Here is a 17,591-nt window from a genome sequence, read left to right as displayed (position 1 = left end):
TACATCCATAAACCGATGTTTTTATAGTTTCTTAGTAAAGAAAAAATAGTTTCTTTCTAAAAGGTTGATAGAAATCATGCCCAACCCTTCAACATGTAATTCAAAACCTATATATTCGGTGATATTTTTTATTTTTTTTAATGGTGGCTCAGTTATATCTTTTAATATGTCTTTCATTAGAATAAGGATATTTTATTTATGTTCGATACAAATATGACTTCTTTTTTTTTTTATGTTATTGATTTTATTTACTATTTAGATAAGGATAATTCTCTTTGAAAGTTTTTACATTTTTTTATTAAGAGTTCGTTTTTAACATTTGTGGTTGGGCTTCCAAATTTTCGGGGCCAATCCTGATACTTATAAAAAGATGGAAAGCGCCCTGTTAGAGATTTATCTTGAGAAACACGAAATCAAGAAGCACCAAAAAGTTTAACGGAGGTCGACATGAGTTTCCTAGTGTCTCTAATTATATGTTTATTGCCTACTAGGATGATTGTAACATCCCGATCTTAATTAATAGGAGTATTATTAATTAAGACTATATATTGAAATTATTTATTTGAGAATGAAAAATAGTAGATAAACACATTGGCAAGCCAGTAATAAATAGATAAACTAGATGACACAATTGAAATTCCTGGCACACAGTGGACAGGTGTTGATCAAGGTGTATCAACACTTGTCTGTTGTAGACAGATGTTGTTACCGGTGCGCCAACACTTGTGTATAAACAGAGCACTTAACATAAAACAATAAAAACAGTAAAGTAAATAACACACAAGAGTTGTTAACCCAGTTCAGCCTAAAGCCTACTCTGGGGGATACCAATCCAGGAATGAAGTCCACTATCAGCAGTATTACTTCGAAGCTAAACTCACCCGTTTACAACTTCTCACTTAATCACTACCCAATGACACTTCTACCTAGAAACTCCTAGATATGAGACCTCGTCCCAATTCCCACCTTAACAACACAGACAGCGTTGTTATTCAATACAACGATTACAAACGGTGGAGACACACTCCTAAGAAACTAGGATTCACTCATGCTTAAAAGCTTGCGAGCAAACCACACAACTCAATAGAACAATCTCCGTACTTCAAAGCTTAGGAGAAGTTCACACTTACAACTCAATAAACACAGGTCCTAAGCTTGCATCAATGAGACACAAGAAAGACTCACAATTAACACTCTAAAATCCCTAAAAACACATGCTTTGTAAGACACGATTTTAGATGCTTGAAACCATATGCTTGCCTTCGTATTTATAGTAGTATAACGACTTGGGCTTCAAGACAAAATTAGGGCTTCTTGAATTGCGGCAGCAGTGATATATTTTTGAAAATAATAGTTCTATTTTTGAAACACAAAAATATATTTTCCAAAAATATAATTCCTTTAGAAAATATAGCTAGGGTTTCGGCTGCCTCCTGAAACACATTAAACACGTGCGCCTTCCTCTATAAGAAACCTTGAAACAATTCTTCAATCAAATCTTCAAAAGATTGAGTAGAAATTAAAACCCGCTAGCTGGCGCGCACAGATACACAGACAGGTGTTGTTCCAAAGTGTACCAACATTTGTCACAACACTTGGGGTCAGCACATATGTCTCAACACTTGGCTAAAATATATTTTTGCAAAATGTAGCCAACATACAAAAACCCAACAAATTTTATGGCCTTTGAAAAGGGACCACATTATTTTAAATAAATAGAAGTAAATTGTCACAAGTTTTCTCTACCTTTCCCTCTTTCTTTCACGTGAAACAACAACAACTATGTATTGTCAATTGGTGGTTTCGATACCAAGTGGGACCACACTTGCTTTATAATCACACTTACATCTATATTAAGAAGCTACAAGGCACATGGAAAGTCAGACTTTGTCCATTCATTAATCCACTCTTCTCTCTATCCCACATACTCTCTCTCTTGAACTACTCATCTTCTTCTTCTTCTTTCACTATAGAAACACAAACATAACAACCAAACCATACCAAACTCATAAAATCTAGTCCAAATCCCTTACTCCCTCTTAATAGAAAATGATGACTCTTTTATAAAAGAAGGAACCATGAAATTATCCTTCACTAGAGCTACAATCAGCAACACTTCTTTTCATTTATTTATCCATCTCTCGCGAGCTCTCTCAACATCCACAATGACCCATTTCTTATTTAGCTCTCAAAATGATGGAGGATCCTTTGGATGCATGCCTCCCCCACGAAATTTCACTTATATGGTAGAAAGAAGGAGTTATTGTTCTGTAAAATGGAATGAAGCATGGAGATTGGAGGATTTGGAAATAATGGGTTGTATATTGGAATGAAAGCAAAGACTTATGAGTAGAAAGCTTGTCAAAATATGAACAATTGAAGGTTTGAGCTTGCATGCAACCACTTTACTCTCTCAATTACCCAAACTGTAGCCAAGATAGGAAGAAGAAGTCATTTGAACTAAGCTACTGTTTGTTCAGAACTTAAAGGGTAAGAACTACAAGAACTTCCTTTTTCCCCATTCAATATTCCATTCCTTTTTATGTTTAACCAACACATAAGTTCACCATTCCTCAAATTGATAATTGCATGTGGAGTTTAATGGAATTGAAAGACTCTGAGTACTTATCAGAAGCCATGGATGTGGGTAGAGGAGCAGCTGTGAAGGATTGTGGTGATTGTTGAAGAAACAAAAGAAATTGGAATAATCTAGTGAAACCCGTATTCATGGACAGGGCTCCACTAAAAAGGTGATTTTTCCCTCTCTGTAAATCTGTTTCGTATGGGGTTTGTTTCTACGGTTAGCTAACGAAATTTCGGTCGTTTCGACACCAATTTCATAAATTTTGGAGCAGTATTGAGTTCAGGAGACGCATCTGAAGTTCGGGGTCTGATGCAGAATTTTGGGCTACGGGTTTGAAGTGTTGTGGCTGCAATTTCTGTTTTTCAGCAAACTCCGAATATGTCAATGGTACTGTTAAAGCGTCAAATTCAGGAGGGTTCCTTTAGAAGCTTAACTTTTAGATTAGTTAGCACCTTTAGTTTCCCCAAATTCAATATATGTATGATGACATTAGTATTAGTTAGGTGTAACACCCCCGTTTTTCAAAGCATAAAAAGGGGTATTATTATTTTTTTTTTTTAAAATCAACACGCTTAAATAAAATGGCGCGCGTGAACGCCCGCAGCTATCTCGACAATTCGTCATTCAATAGAAAATAAATATAACATCAACACATTATATTACAGGGATTCCTCGAAGCAAAGTGTGTACCTGAATAATTTACATACAACGGATATAGCAAGTTCATCAACCAAAAAGACACGAGTCATGAACCGATTATATCACAAGGCCCAACGGCACTAACATGTCTGAGTATAATGTATAAAACATACAGTCATCCCAAAATATAGCCTAGGCCCTAAGCCTACCAAAATGTAGCCTAACAAGCGCTACTCTCTACACTCTGGGATAGTCCACGAAGTCCTCGCCGTCCACACGGCCTACGGTCTCAGATGGCGCTCCATCGTCTGGGGGTGGGAGGAGCCCGCGATATGGCATGCAAAATAAGGGTCACCAACTGGAAACTAGTAATAAAATATCGAATACACATACCAGAATAGAAAGCGGTAAACACTTATCACATCCTCACACCAAGAAGAATAAATAAAGTGCACACATACCCTAATGCAAGACCTCTAATGAATGGTTGTGGCACAATCACCCAGATCGAATGCCACATGCATGAATTCCGGAAAAAGGTGGATTACACCCGACACAATCACCCAGATCAAATGCCAACTCAATTGGTGGATACTCTGGAGTACAATCACCCAGATCAAATACCGGCTCCGTTAACGGCGGTACAATCACCCAGATCAAATACCGACAATGTTTGCATGAGCATACGTCCCTACATATACTAATGCAACAAACATACACATATTCATAACCACATGTCAACACATATACTTCCCACCTATATGTAAGACAAATCACATCGAAAACAACCAAGCACACAAGCATGGAACCACAACAAGCATAACCACAAGCATACCCTAATGCTATTGACGGAAATGAAAAGGTGCCCTTACCTCGGCGAAACTTCCAATTACAAACGATTCCGAGTTATGCAACAATTCGTGCGCCCTAAAATAGTGGAGCGTACAATCCATAAGTCACGCCCAAAGTATTATAATGAAACTAAACCTATCAACAAAGGTCTAGAGGCATCTAAGGCACTTCCTAACACTCTCGGATATTATATTCGAGTCCTCCCCATGGTGATTAAAAATTCCCGAAGTTAAATACACTATTTTTCACAAAACAAACACATTTTCGTTTTCAAAGCATACCATTGCTCTCTATGGTTTTAAACTTCAAAGGACACTTTCACACACTACCAAAACACTTGAAAACAACCTAAAAATTTTACGAAAATGTCTCGACAAAATAATCGAGTTTTTCTTGCGTCGCAAGTTTCAAGTTTTTCTTTCCAAATACAATCCTATAATCATACTTTTACACACCTAAGATCATTCATCAAAAACATGATCATTTTTTCAACATTGTGGACTTAGAAAATTTTTGGAAATCCTCCCATTTTTTTTTTCCTTTTAGGGGCTGCCCCCAAAAACCAAAATCACACTTCCGCTCAAAATTCTCCGCATCCGAGAGCTTGGTAATATCCCATAATACCCCCGAGTCACTAATCCAAGCACCCAAAAATTTTCCGGGCAAAGCCTCTAATTACGACATTTTAAATTTTTGGTTCTTTGAGACACAACCCACACCAAAACCATTTTTACCCAAATCTTTTTGCATGGTAATTCGCCCTAGGCCACAATCGTGCCTCCCCCAAAGCCTTAACAATTTTTGAAAACTCCTCATCACTTTTCAAAATTTTCCTCATGGCAAAAGTTTTGAAAACTAGGCCAACACTCAAAATTTTTTACAATGCCACATCCTAGCAATCCTCTATTAGTTCACAAAGCCATTACATTGATCAATTGAACCACTTAGCATCAAAACAAAAGTTTCTAAGAAAATATGTTCATTATGCCTCAAGAACACACACCAAAAAAATTATTTTTCTGGTATCACCAAACCAAGACCATAATCCAATATCCATTTTGCCACAAAGCTCAAATACAACCTCAAAAATAAAAGCACAACAAAATTTCACAAAGTTATGACCATTTCAAAATTATTTCTTCAAAACCTAACAAAATTTTGTGAAACTTTCAATCACCATGAGAATCCAAACTTTCCAAGCTTAAACAAGCTTATATACTAATCCTAAACACTTCCCTAAAACCACAATCAACCAAAACTAACATCCTAGAAAATTCTCAAGAATCATGCTCAAGAACAATTTCTAAAACTAGGAGAATTAGAGCAACAAAGGTAAGGAATTGGTTAGTTACCTTATGAGTAGTGATATCCTTGCAAGTTCCTTGATCCAACAAGACAATTCCTAGCTTGAATGGGTGAGAAATGAAAAATCAATGAAGCTTTGTGTGAGAGGGAGAGAAGGACGGTTTGTGAGAAAAGAGAAGGAGAGGTTTCACAATTTTTTCTAAGTCCCAAAAGTCTACCAAACAAAACCTATGACAAGTGGTCTTGCTCCACCATGACCACTTGATCAAAAGTACTTTCCCTTGGCCAATCCTAGCCCTCCAATTCCCTTACACAAATATCTAGATATTTCTAACACGCCCCACAACCTTCGCGCGCCGCGACGAGCAAAATTCGTAAAAACAGAAAACTTACGGAACGAACGTCCGTCTCAAAATATTTCCAAAACTTATCGCCGAATCTTTTTTTCGCGACTGTAATTTTCTTCCACGCTCTCGAAAATTAATCTCAGGACATATCCTAACTCGCGCAGATATATAAACATTCTATCTGAAATTTTACTGAATTCCGAAACCGTAAAATTTTACGACAGCGGGTAAAATATTGCCCGTTTTCTCGAAAACTAGAACAACTCGAAAAATGGATCTCTAAAGTCGCAGGAACAACCTCATCCATAAAAGAAGACTAATGAAACCAACCTCATGCTATTCCGACACTCGAGCGCGAAACAAGCACGATTTCTGCGAATCCGCCTCTTACGGAAACGATCATAACTTGAGTTCCGATTGTCCAATTGAGACGCACCAATAATCGTTGGAAAGCTAACGACGAGATCTACAACTTTCATGTTGACCATAAAAACCAAATCAAAACGCAAAGGGGGCAAAAAGGCACGTATACGTTCAGACTTCACACAAAACAGTTTTTCTACACTTGTTTTCAACGCAACGTGCTTACGAATTTGAAAAACGACTCAATTGACTTCAACCAAACATTCATTTTATTCCAAATACAACGAACACTTAATATCCTTAATGTACAATGAAATTATGGGTCTTACATTACTACCCAACAAAAAGAAGTTTCGTCCTCGAAACTTAAACGTCGTGGAATAACTCCGGATATTGCTCTTTTATTTTGTTTTCAAGTTCCCATGTTGCATCTCCGGTAGCTTCGTTCCAAATTACCTTAACCAAAGGTATTTCTTTTGTCCTCAAAAGCTTCATCTTCCTATCCGTAATCTTGATCGGCGGAACCTCAAATGACAAATTCTCTTTTAATTGAATGTCATCCGGCTTGATCACATGTGAAGGGTCGGGAGTATATTTTCTCAACTGAGAAACATGGAACACATCATGAATCCGAGATAGTACCGGTGGTAACGCGATACGATAAGCTACCTTTCCTATCCTTTCCGTAATTTGATACGGTCCAATAAACTTCGGAGTTAATTTCTTAGCTTTCAAAACTCTTCCAACACCCGTGGTCGGTGTAACTCTAAGAAATACATGATCACCCGCTTCAAATTCCAAAGGCCTACGATGCTTATTCGCATAACTCTTTTGCCTATCTTGTGTAGCTTTCAATCTTGCCCGGATTTGCTTAACTTTATCCGTTGTTTGTTGCACCATTTCAGGCCCTACAATTATGCTTTCACCATCTTGATACCAACACAAAGGAGTCTGACATCTTCTCCCGTAAAGTGCCTCAAATGGAGCCATTCCGATGCTTGCATGATGACTATTATTATACGTAAATTCCACCAAAGGCAACACATCATCCCAACTTCCCCGATCATCTAGCACACATGCTCTTAACAAATCCTCCAATGATTGATTTGTTCTTTCCGTTTGGCCGTCCGTTTGTGGATGATAAGCCGAACTCATTTTCAACTTCGTTCCCAAAGCATCATGGAGTGTTTTCCAAAAATGTGAAGTGAATTTTGGATCTCGATCCGAAACAATGCTCGAAGGTATTCCATGTAATTTTACAATCTCCGCAATGTAAAGATAGGTTGACTTCTCCGCGGTATCGGTAACTTTAACCGCTAAAAAGTGAGCGGATTTTGTCAATCTATCCACTATTACCCAAATAGAATCCTTCCTTTTTCTTGTCTTGGGCAATCCCGTGATAAAGTCCATGGATATACTATCCCACTTCCACTCCGGTATATCCAACGGATGCAACATTCCCGCCGGTTTTTGATGCTCCACCTTCGCTTTTTGACATGTCAAACACGCCGCCACATATTCCGCCACATTTCTTTTCATACCCGGCCACCAAAAATCTTTTCTCAAGTCTTGATACATTTTAGTGGCTCCGGGGTGGATACTCAATTTATTTTTGTGAGCTTCCTCAAGGATTGTGTTCCTCAAATTTTTAACATCCGGCACACACACCCTTCCATTACATCTCAAAATATTATCCGCCCCCACTTTGAATTCGGTGGTCGTTCCTCGAATTATCAAGTCTCTCTTTGCCATAAGCAATTCATCATCTTGACAATTTGCAATTTCTTCCAACAACCCACTAGAAATAGTAATCATTCCCAATTTCAAAGCGCCCGGTGCAAACTTTACCGTGAGGTGCAAATCTTGAAACATCTTCAACAATTCATGTTGACTAGCCATTACCGCTGAACATGCCGACACACTTTTTCTACTCAAAGCATCTGCCACCACATTAGCTTTTCCGGGGTGATATTCTAATGTGAAGTCAAAATCCTTAAGCGTCTCCATCCACCTCCTTTGCCTCATATTTAATTCCTTTTGATCGAAGAGGTACTTTAAACTTTTATGGTCACTGAACACCACAAAAGTGCATCCATACAAATAATGCCTCCAAATCTTCAAAGCAAAAACTACCGCCGCAAGCTCTAAATCGTGTGTGGGATAATTCTTCTCATGCACCTTTAACTGCCGCGATGCATAAGCCACCGCTTTCTTGTGTTGCATCAGCACACATCCAAGCCCTTGATAAGACGCATCACAATAAACTTCATACGGCTCATCGGATTGAGGTAGAACCAACACCGGTGATGTAGTCAAAAGCTTCTTTAGTAATTGAAAACTAGCTTCACACTTGTCCGTCCAAGCAAAAGGTTGATCTTTTCGTGTAAGTTGTGTCATCGGCGCCACAATCTTAGCAAAACCCTCAACGAACCTCCGATAGTAACCTGCTAAACCCACAAAACTTCGTACTTCGGTGACAGTTTGTGGTTGCTTCCATGAAAGTACAGTGTCAATCTTAGCTGGATCCACAGCTATTCCCTCTTTTGATATAACATGGCCGAGAAAATTCACCTTTTCCATCCAAAACTCACACTTTGACGGATTAGCATACAACTTGTTGTCGCGCAAAACTTGCAAAACTAGACGAAGATGCTCCTCGTGCTCTTCTTCACTCTTCGAATAAACAAGTATATCATCAATAAACACCACAACGAACTTGTCCAAGAACGGATGAAATACTCTATTCATGTAGTCCATAAAAATAGCGGGTGCATTTGTCACTCCAAATGGCATCACCAAATACTCATAATGTCCATAACGCGTGCGAAATGCCGTCTTTTGAATATCTTCATCCCTTACCCTTATCTGGTGGTATCCCGACTTCAAATCAATCTTAGAAAATACCGACGCATCCTTCAATTGGTCCATTAAATCGTCAATTCGTGGCAAGGGATAACGATTCTTAATGGTCACCTTGTTGAGCTTCCGGTAATCTACACATAACCGTGACTTTCCATCCTTCTTTTTCACCAATAAAACTGGCGCTCCCCACGGCGATACACTTGGCCTTATGAATCCCTTTCCCAACAAGTCTTCTATATGACTTTTCAACTCGACTAACTCAGCTGGAGCCATTCGATAAGGAGACTCCGAAATTGGTCCGGTTCCCGGATGCAAATCAATGAAAAATTCCACTTCTCGGATTGGAGGAAAACCCGAAATTTCTAACGGAAAAACATCTTGAAAGTGTTGAACTAATCGCACATCTCCCACAATTATGCCCGAGGTGACTTCTATACTCGAAAGTGACATAATTTCCGCTTCACCATTTCTCATGGTTACCACAAGTCTATTGGCCGACATAAATCTAGCAACTCCCGGTTTGGGGAAAAATACCAATTTACGTGCACAATCTAGAATGACATAATGGTAAGATAACCAATCCATCCCGAGAATGATCTCGAGTGACAAAAAAGGCAAACATATCAAATTGACCAGAAAATCCCTATTCTGAATTTTCACCAAACAATGCAAACATGCAGTATTTACTACTAAATCCTTTGCAGGCGTAGTGACGTGTAAATCGAAAGTTAGAGGCGTAATAAGCAATTTCATATGTTGAGAACATTCTGAAGATATAAAAGAGTGAGTTGCTCCGGTATCGATCAATGCAGTCCAAAAATTACCTGCAATCTGACAGTTCTCATGAATAGCATTGCTCGCTTGCCCACTCACTTCCGTGCCCATGCAGTAAGCACGTCCTCTTGCAGCTGGTCGAGCTCCCTGGGTGTTATTTGTCGACGGTGCCACTTCTTGCATACGGCAATCCTTAGCAAAATGACCCGGCTTCTGACAACGGAAACAAACATCCCCCTTTTCCTTACATTCGTAGGAGTAATGACCCTCCTGCCCACAAGCATAGCATGTCAGCTTCTTTCTAGCTTGACTTCCTTGAGTCCCTGAGTTTGCAGGACGATTAGACCCTTGGTTGTTCTGAGGACGGTTATAAGGCCTATTCCCCTGTCTTCCCCTGTTCTGATTCTGATGATTAGGACGACTGGGTCCCCCAGCACTAAAATTTCCGGGACGATTCATCCTATTCTTTTTCATATCTTCAATCTCTTGGCATTTCTCCACAAGCACCTGAAACTGTCGGATCCCCAAGGGTACCACTGCATCTTGCAGTTCATACTTTAATCCTCCCTGAAAACAGCGACACATATATGCCTCATCAATTCCATCACGGAAGAAACGGAAGAATCGAGACAAAGATTCAAACTTTTTGGCATATGCCTCCACACTCATTCCTCCCTGAGTCAGCTTCAGGAATTTTTCACCATAACGTTCTCTTGCGCTCTCCGGAAAATACTTGGCCAAAAATTTTCTTTTGAAATTCTCCCAAGTAAATTCCTCAAAGTTAGCTTCCATTAACAAGCTTGTATTTCCCCACCAATACTCCGCATCGCCCAGCAGCTGATAAGTGGCCAAGGTTACCATTTCCCACTCGGGACAATGAATTGCTCCCAAGATTTTCTCCATTGCTTGGAGCCATAGATCCGCAGCTGTAGGACCACCTTCACCACGAAACTTTGGTGGACTCTGATTATTGAAACTAGTAAGAACCCGAGCCCCAGCAGCTTGGATTTCTCTTTCCCGCTTTTCCAGGTCTCTTTGGGTCTTAGCTTGGGCCTGAGCGGTTATGGCAGTCGCCATCACATTCATCGAGTTGGCCAAATGTAACATCCCAGATTTTTTTATCCAAGATATTAGTTAGAATTTTACTTAGTTTGAAAACGTGCGGCTACTTCTTCTTTTTTTTATTAAATAAAATAATTCTAAAGATAATTGAAATAGAATTCATAGAAATATAAACTTAATTAATTTGAACAAATAGTTTGAAAATTCCAGCGGAAAAACAAAGAACTATTTATTACATAAAATTCACAAATTACAAAACCCATTTTTTTTCCCCGTTCGTACACGCTTCAAGCATCACATCACATTCAATCAAAGCTTTCTCCTTGAGTACCTAAAATGTTGGTTGTAAGGGTCAATTTCCGGATCCATATTGAATCATACTCACCACAAGAAAATGTTATAAAATAATAACAAAACACTTCACCTTATCGAAAATATAATTATTAGTTTATTATAAAAACTTTTGGGTGATAAGAGTACACATATACAAACATAGGTAGCATCTTATTGTTCAACGATAGTAATAAACAAGGCAATATTACACATATTACAAATTGCACGACAAAATCAAATGAAAGAGGAGAAGGTAACGATCACCGCTTTACCCTGGACTAACTATACTTTTTCTTTAATCTTTTTTTTGTTGATTCTTCTGTGACCAAGATCATCACTTACTACTATTGTTAATTGTTCCATCTCTACATGAAATGAAATGTAACTAAGACCATCCTATATGATATACTAATGATCCGGATAATAAGTCTCATACCAATGAGAGAACCAGCCACACAGGCTCCAAGCCACAAAGGCTAAATTAAACCAGCCACACAGGCTAAAAAAATAAACAAGCCACACAGGCTAAAAAATAAACCAAGCCACAAAGGCTACCTATAGGAACTCTGCTATACACATCCTATATGATGCATGAAACTCCACTTCCTTAACAAGACCAACTTGACCTGCGATATAACTAACACTCCCTGTATTTTTATTCACGTCCCTTAATTTATATTTATTAGATCACACCCACAAACTAATATTCATACGCTTCAAAGAAAAGAAGGAAACCAAAATCTTTAATCATATGAAATAAATAGGAAATTAACAAACATATATATATACACGGCATGCATGACAAGGCATATGCAATAATAAGCAAGCACTAGGCATATGTATAATTAGTCTAATTACTAGAAGCATATATACAAACGAATTTATTTATTTTTATAGAATTAATTCCTTTGGTTTATTTTAAGTGATAAAGATTCTACCATCATCTCACAACAAATCCCTATGTAGCATGAATGTATGGGAAAAAAACCCTTACCTCAGACGCTTTCCTTCCAAGCATACACCAGCCTAAATTCGCAGCTACCGCCACTCTCATTCTAGAGTTCGATTTGACAATCCAACCGAGAACCATATGCCACGATGGAATTAGGGGAGAATAAGGCCAAGAACATAGCGTGATTATCACTTGAATACTAGAGGAGACATACAAGTAATAGCATGGGTGTAAGACTTTGTTTGTGGAGGCTATGTTAGTTTTGTGATGTTGTCAGGCGTGTACTGAGTTGTGAAAGCAAGGGTATATATGAACTGATTTTTCTTTGGACCAACAAGAAATATTAAGGAAGAATACTTGGCATATAATTATAATTAATTAATTGAGATAATAACAACAATCAATCCGTTAAACTCATTGACCGAGAATGGAATGGAATCAATACAAATTCATGGCCATAGAAGGAAAATGGGTCTGGACATTCATTGTCTATTATAGTATTTTTAATGAAATTGAAATGAATATGATGTGAGTAAGTAATTTGTCAAATAGAATGTTATGTTACGGGAATATTGCTGGAAGAAATAAAGGGGATATTCATTGCTTGTGATTATAGCATTTATGGTTAATGATAACATGGAGCATCATTTGCTCACTGTCATTCTAATCTCGTGGGATGTGGTAGTGCATAGTAAAACTGATTCAATTATTTTTGCCTTAGTTAAATTGAACAACTAAATTAATAATTAATATATTAGATATAATACTAATTATAATTAGTCTCATGATATAGGCTAAATTATACTTTAGTCAAATTCTTTATAATAAAATAAGAGGTTTGATAACAAGTCAAGAAAATCACAAAAATATGTGTACAAAATATTGGGTCGTTACATTATTACCCCCCTTAAAAGAGTTTCGTCCTCGAAACTAGAAAAAAAAAAAATTAACGTAAATTTCTCTTATAAAATCAAACATAATAAAACCACTTGTTATAAAAGACGAAGTTAAAGCATTTTGACTCGTAAATAAAATAGTTATCTATATATTAAAATAAATTTCTCGGGTCTTACACCATACGCTCAACCCGGTCATCTTCAGTAGCAGGAGCAGCAGGTGCCCGTCTCGGAGGCATAACTTTCCTGCAAAACCAATTCTTTTAATTACAACCTTTTCCAATTCCACAGAATTTCCCACATCCAACGCATATGAATTAAAGTGGTTACGACATGGTTGGTTGAAGATATACATTAACGAAACGAGTTAATGCATTACTAACTATCAACAAAACTCACCACTACCCGCTAACGAATCACTAAACTTACGCGATTCTAAACTTAACCGACTGTCCTCAGACTGTTAACCCATGTACACACTTTCCCTTTGAAGATCTACTGCCGAGCTCTGATACCAAAATGTAACACCCCCGTTTTTCAAAGCATAAAAAGGGGTATTATTTTTATTTTTTTTTTAAATCAACACGCTTAAATAAAATGGCGCGCGTGAACGCCCGCAGCTATCTCGGCAATTCGTCATTCAATAGAAAATAAATATAACATCAACACATTATATTACAGGGCTTCCTCGAAGCAAAGTGTGTACCTGAATAATTTACATACAACGGATATAGCAAGTTCATCAACCAAAAAGACACGAGTCATGAACCGAATATATCACAAGGCCCAACGGCACTAACATGTCTGAGTATAATGTATAAAACATACAGTCATCCCAAAATATAACCTAGGCCCTAAGCCTACCAAAATGTAGCCTAACAAGCGCTACTCTCTACACTCTGGGATAGTCCACGAAGTCCTCGCCGTCCACACGGCCTACGGTCTCAGATGGCGCTCCATCGTCTGGGGGTGGGAGGAGCCCGCGATATGGCATGCAAAATAAGGGTCACCAACTGGAAACTAGTAATAAAATATCGAATACACATACCAGAATAGAAAGCGGTAAACACTTATCACATCCTCACACCAAGAAGAATAAATAAAGTGCACACATACCCTAATGCAAGACCTCTAATGAATGGTTGTGGCACAATCACCCAGATCGAATGCCACATGCATGAATTCCGGAAAAAGGTGGATTACACCCGGCACAATCACCCAGATCAAATGCCAACTCAATTGGTGGATACTCCGGAGTACAATCACCCAGATCAAATACCGGCTCCGTTAACGGCGGTACAATCACCCAGATCAAATACCGTCTCCGTTAAAGGCGGAAGTATCACCCGGTACAATCACCCAGATCAAATACCGACAATGTTTGCATGAGCATACGTCCCTACATATACTAATGCAACAAACATACACATATTCATAACCACATGTCAACACATATACTTCCCACCTATACGTAAGACAAATAACATCGAAAACAACCAAGCACACAAGCATGGAACCACAACAAGCATAACCACAAGCATACCCTAATGCTATTGACGGAAATAAAAAGGTGCCCTTACCTCGGCGAAACTTCCAATTACAAACGATTCCGAGTTATGCAACAATTCGTGCGCCCTAAAATAGTGGAGCGTACAATCCATAAGTCACGCCCAAAGTATTATAATGAAACTAAACCTATCAACAAAGGTCTAGAGGCATCTAAGGCACTTCCTAACACTCTCGGATATTATATTCGAGTCCTCCCCATGGTGATTAAAAATTCCCGAAGTTAAATACACTATTTTTCACAAAACAAACACATTTTCGTTTTCAAAGCATACCATTGCTCTCTATGGTTTTAAACTTCAAAGGACACTTTCACACACTACCAAAACACTTGAAAACAACCTAAAAATTTTACGAAAATGTCTCGACAAAATAATCGAGTTTTTCTTGCGTCGCAAGTTTCAAGTTTTTCTTTCCAAATACAATCCTATAATCATACTTTTACACACCTAAGATCATTCATCAAAAACATGATCATTTTTTCAGCATTGTGGACTTAGAAAAATTTTGGAAATCCTCCCATTTTTTTTTTCCTTTTAGGGGCTGCCCCCAAAAACCAAAATCACACTTCCGCTCAAAATTCTCCGCATCCGAGAGCTTGGTAATATCCCATAATACCCCCGAGTCACTAATCCAAGCACCCAAAAATTTTCCGGGCAAAGCCTCTAATTACGACATTTTAAATTTTTGGTTCTTTGAGACACAACCCACACCAAAACCATTTTTACCCAAATCTTTTTGCATGGTAATTCGCCCTAGGCCACAATCGTGCCTCCCCCAAAGCCTTAACAATTTTTGAAAACTCCTCCTCACTTTTCAAAATTTTCCTCATGGCAAAAGTTTTGAAAACTAGGCCAACACTCAAATTTTTTTACAATGCCACATCCTAGCAATCCTCTATTAGTTCACAAAGCCATTACATTGATCAATTGAACCACTTAGCATCAAAACAAAAGTTTCTAAGAAAATATGTTCATTATGCCTCAAGAACACACACCAAAAAAATTATTTTTCTTGTATCACCAAACCAAGACCATAATCCAATATCCATTTTGCCACAAAGCTCAAATACAACCTCAAAAATAAAAGCACAACAAAATTTCACAAAGCTATGACCATTTCAAAATTATTTCTTCAAAACCTAACAAAATTTTGTGAAACTTTCAATCACCATGAGAATCCAAACTTTCCAAGCTTAAACAAGCTTATATACTAATCCTAAACACTTCCCTAAAACCACAATCAACCAAAACTAACATCCTAGAAAATTCTCAAGAATCATGCTCAAGAACAATTTCTAAAACTAGGAGAATTAGAGCAACAAAGGTAAGGAATTGGTTAGTTACCTTATGAGTAGTGATATCCTTGCAAGTTCCTTGATCCAACAAGACAATTCCTAGCTTGAATGGGTGAGAAATGAAAAATCAATGAAGCTTTGTGTGAGAGGGAGAGAAGGACGGTTTGTGAGAGAAGAGAAGGAGAGGTTTCACAATTTTTTCTAAGTCCCAAAAGTCTACCAAACAAAACCTATGACAAGTGGTCTTGCTCCACCATGACCACTTGATCAAAAGTACTTTCCCTTGGCCAATCCTAGCCCTCCAATTCCCTTACACAAATATCTAGATATTTCTAACACGCCCCACAACCTTCGCGCGCCGCGACGAGCAAAATTCGTAAAAACAGAAAACTTACGGAACGAACGTCCGTCTCAAAATATTTCCAAAACTTATCGCCGAATCTTTTTTTCGCGACTGTAATTTTCTTCCACGCTCTCGAAAATTAATCTCAGGACATATCCTAACTCGCGCAGATATATAAACCTTCTATCTGAAATTTTACTGAATTCCGAAACCGTAAAATTTTACGACAGCGGGTAAAATATTGCCCGTTTTCTCGAAAACTAGAACAAATCGAAAAATGGATCTCTAAAGTCGCAGGAACAACCTCATCCATAAAAGAAGACTAATGAAACCAACCTCATGCTATTCCGACACTCGAGCGCGAAACAAGCACGATTTCTGCGAATCCGCCTCTTACGGAAACGATCATAACTTGAGTTCCGATTGTCCAATTGAGACGCACCAATAATAGTTGGAAAGCTAACGACGAGATCTACAACTTTCATGTTGACCATAAAAACCAAATCAAAACGCAAAGGGGGAAAAAAGGCACGTATACGTTCAGACTTCACACAAAACAGTTTTTCTACACTTGTTTTCAACGCAACGTGCTTACGAATTTCAAAAAATGACTCAATTGACTTCAACCAAACATTCATTTTATTCCAAATACAACGAACACTTAATATCCTTAATGTACAATGAAATTATGGGTCTTACATTAGGAAATTAGTCTCCCCAAAATTATGCATGACAACAATAGGAAAATTAGGAAATAATTGTGTGAGAAGGTTTAATCCCAAAACCATCTCCATTCTAATTATATAATAATATTTTAGTTGCTTATGACTGGACATGAATGAGATTGTAGGTGGAAACTGATAAACTCTTTTAAAAGTAAAAAGCCGAGAATTGAACTAGTATTCTCGCATAGCGAACATCTTGCTTCGCTAAGCGAGCGTATCAGATCAAGACTTTGTAGAATCAACATTTTAAATAAAAATCCACTCGTTTTATGTCCCTGACTATTCTGGAATATTTCGTAAACAGCGTAATAATATTATGTGATTAGAATGTTTATCACGCTCAGGAACTTAGGTTCAGGAAATAGGACAGTTAGAATTACCCCGGGAAGGTTTTCTTTCTTTTGGGTAGGATAACCATTCAGGATTAGGAATTATGTTTCAGAATTTATCAGGATGTTTGGTCATTAGAACCAATATCAGGAAGCGTGGTCATTAGTACCATGTCAGGGGATTCATTCAGAATCCAAAATCATGTAATAAGAACTGTAAGCTCATGTTGTATTCCGACGTACATTATTATCGGTAATACCAGGCCAGGCACTCCGGGACCGGCTTACCCCGGGGTGATCCTGTTATGATAAAATCGACAAGATAATTATTATGTGTGTTACATCTTTATTGCTTTATTATC

At 38.0% G+C, this 17,591-nt stretch overlaps 2 long non-coding RNA genes across 2 annotated transcripts; both read right to left on the bottom strand.

The window, feature by feature from the left end:
• Positions 1-3,219: 3,219 nt before the first annotated feature.
• On the bottom strand, positions 3,220-5,578 carry LOC123883962. Its single transcript, XR_006800572.1, has 3 exons — positions 5,428-5,578; positions 4,096-4,150; positions 3,220-3,531 (listed from the first exon to the last, which is right to left on the bottom strand). It is a non-coding gene; the product is annotated as an uncharacterized LOC123883962 (long non-coding RNA).
• Positions 5,579-13,877: 8,299 nt separating this feature from the next.
• LOC123883961 lies at positions 13,878-16,083 on the bottom strand. The gene is made up of 3 exons (XR_006800571.1): positions 15,882-16,083; positions 14,550-14,604; positions 13,878-13,932 (listed from the first exon to the last, which is right to left on the bottom strand). It is a non-coding gene; the product is annotated as an uncharacterized LOC123883961 (long non-coding RNA).
• Between the last annotated feature and the right edge of the window lie 1,508 nt (positions 16,084-17,591).

The sequence above is a fragment of the Trifolium pratense genome, linkage group LG5, assembly GCF_020283565.1.
Source record: "Trifolium pratense cultivar HEN17-A07 linkage group LG5, ARS_RC_1.1, whole genome shotgun sequence".
Taxonomy (NCBI): Eukaryota; Viridiplantae; Streptophyta; class Magnoliopsida; order Fabales; family Fabaceae; genus Trifolium; species Trifolium pratense.
This window is presented reverse-complemented; position numbering and strand designations above follow the sequence as displayed.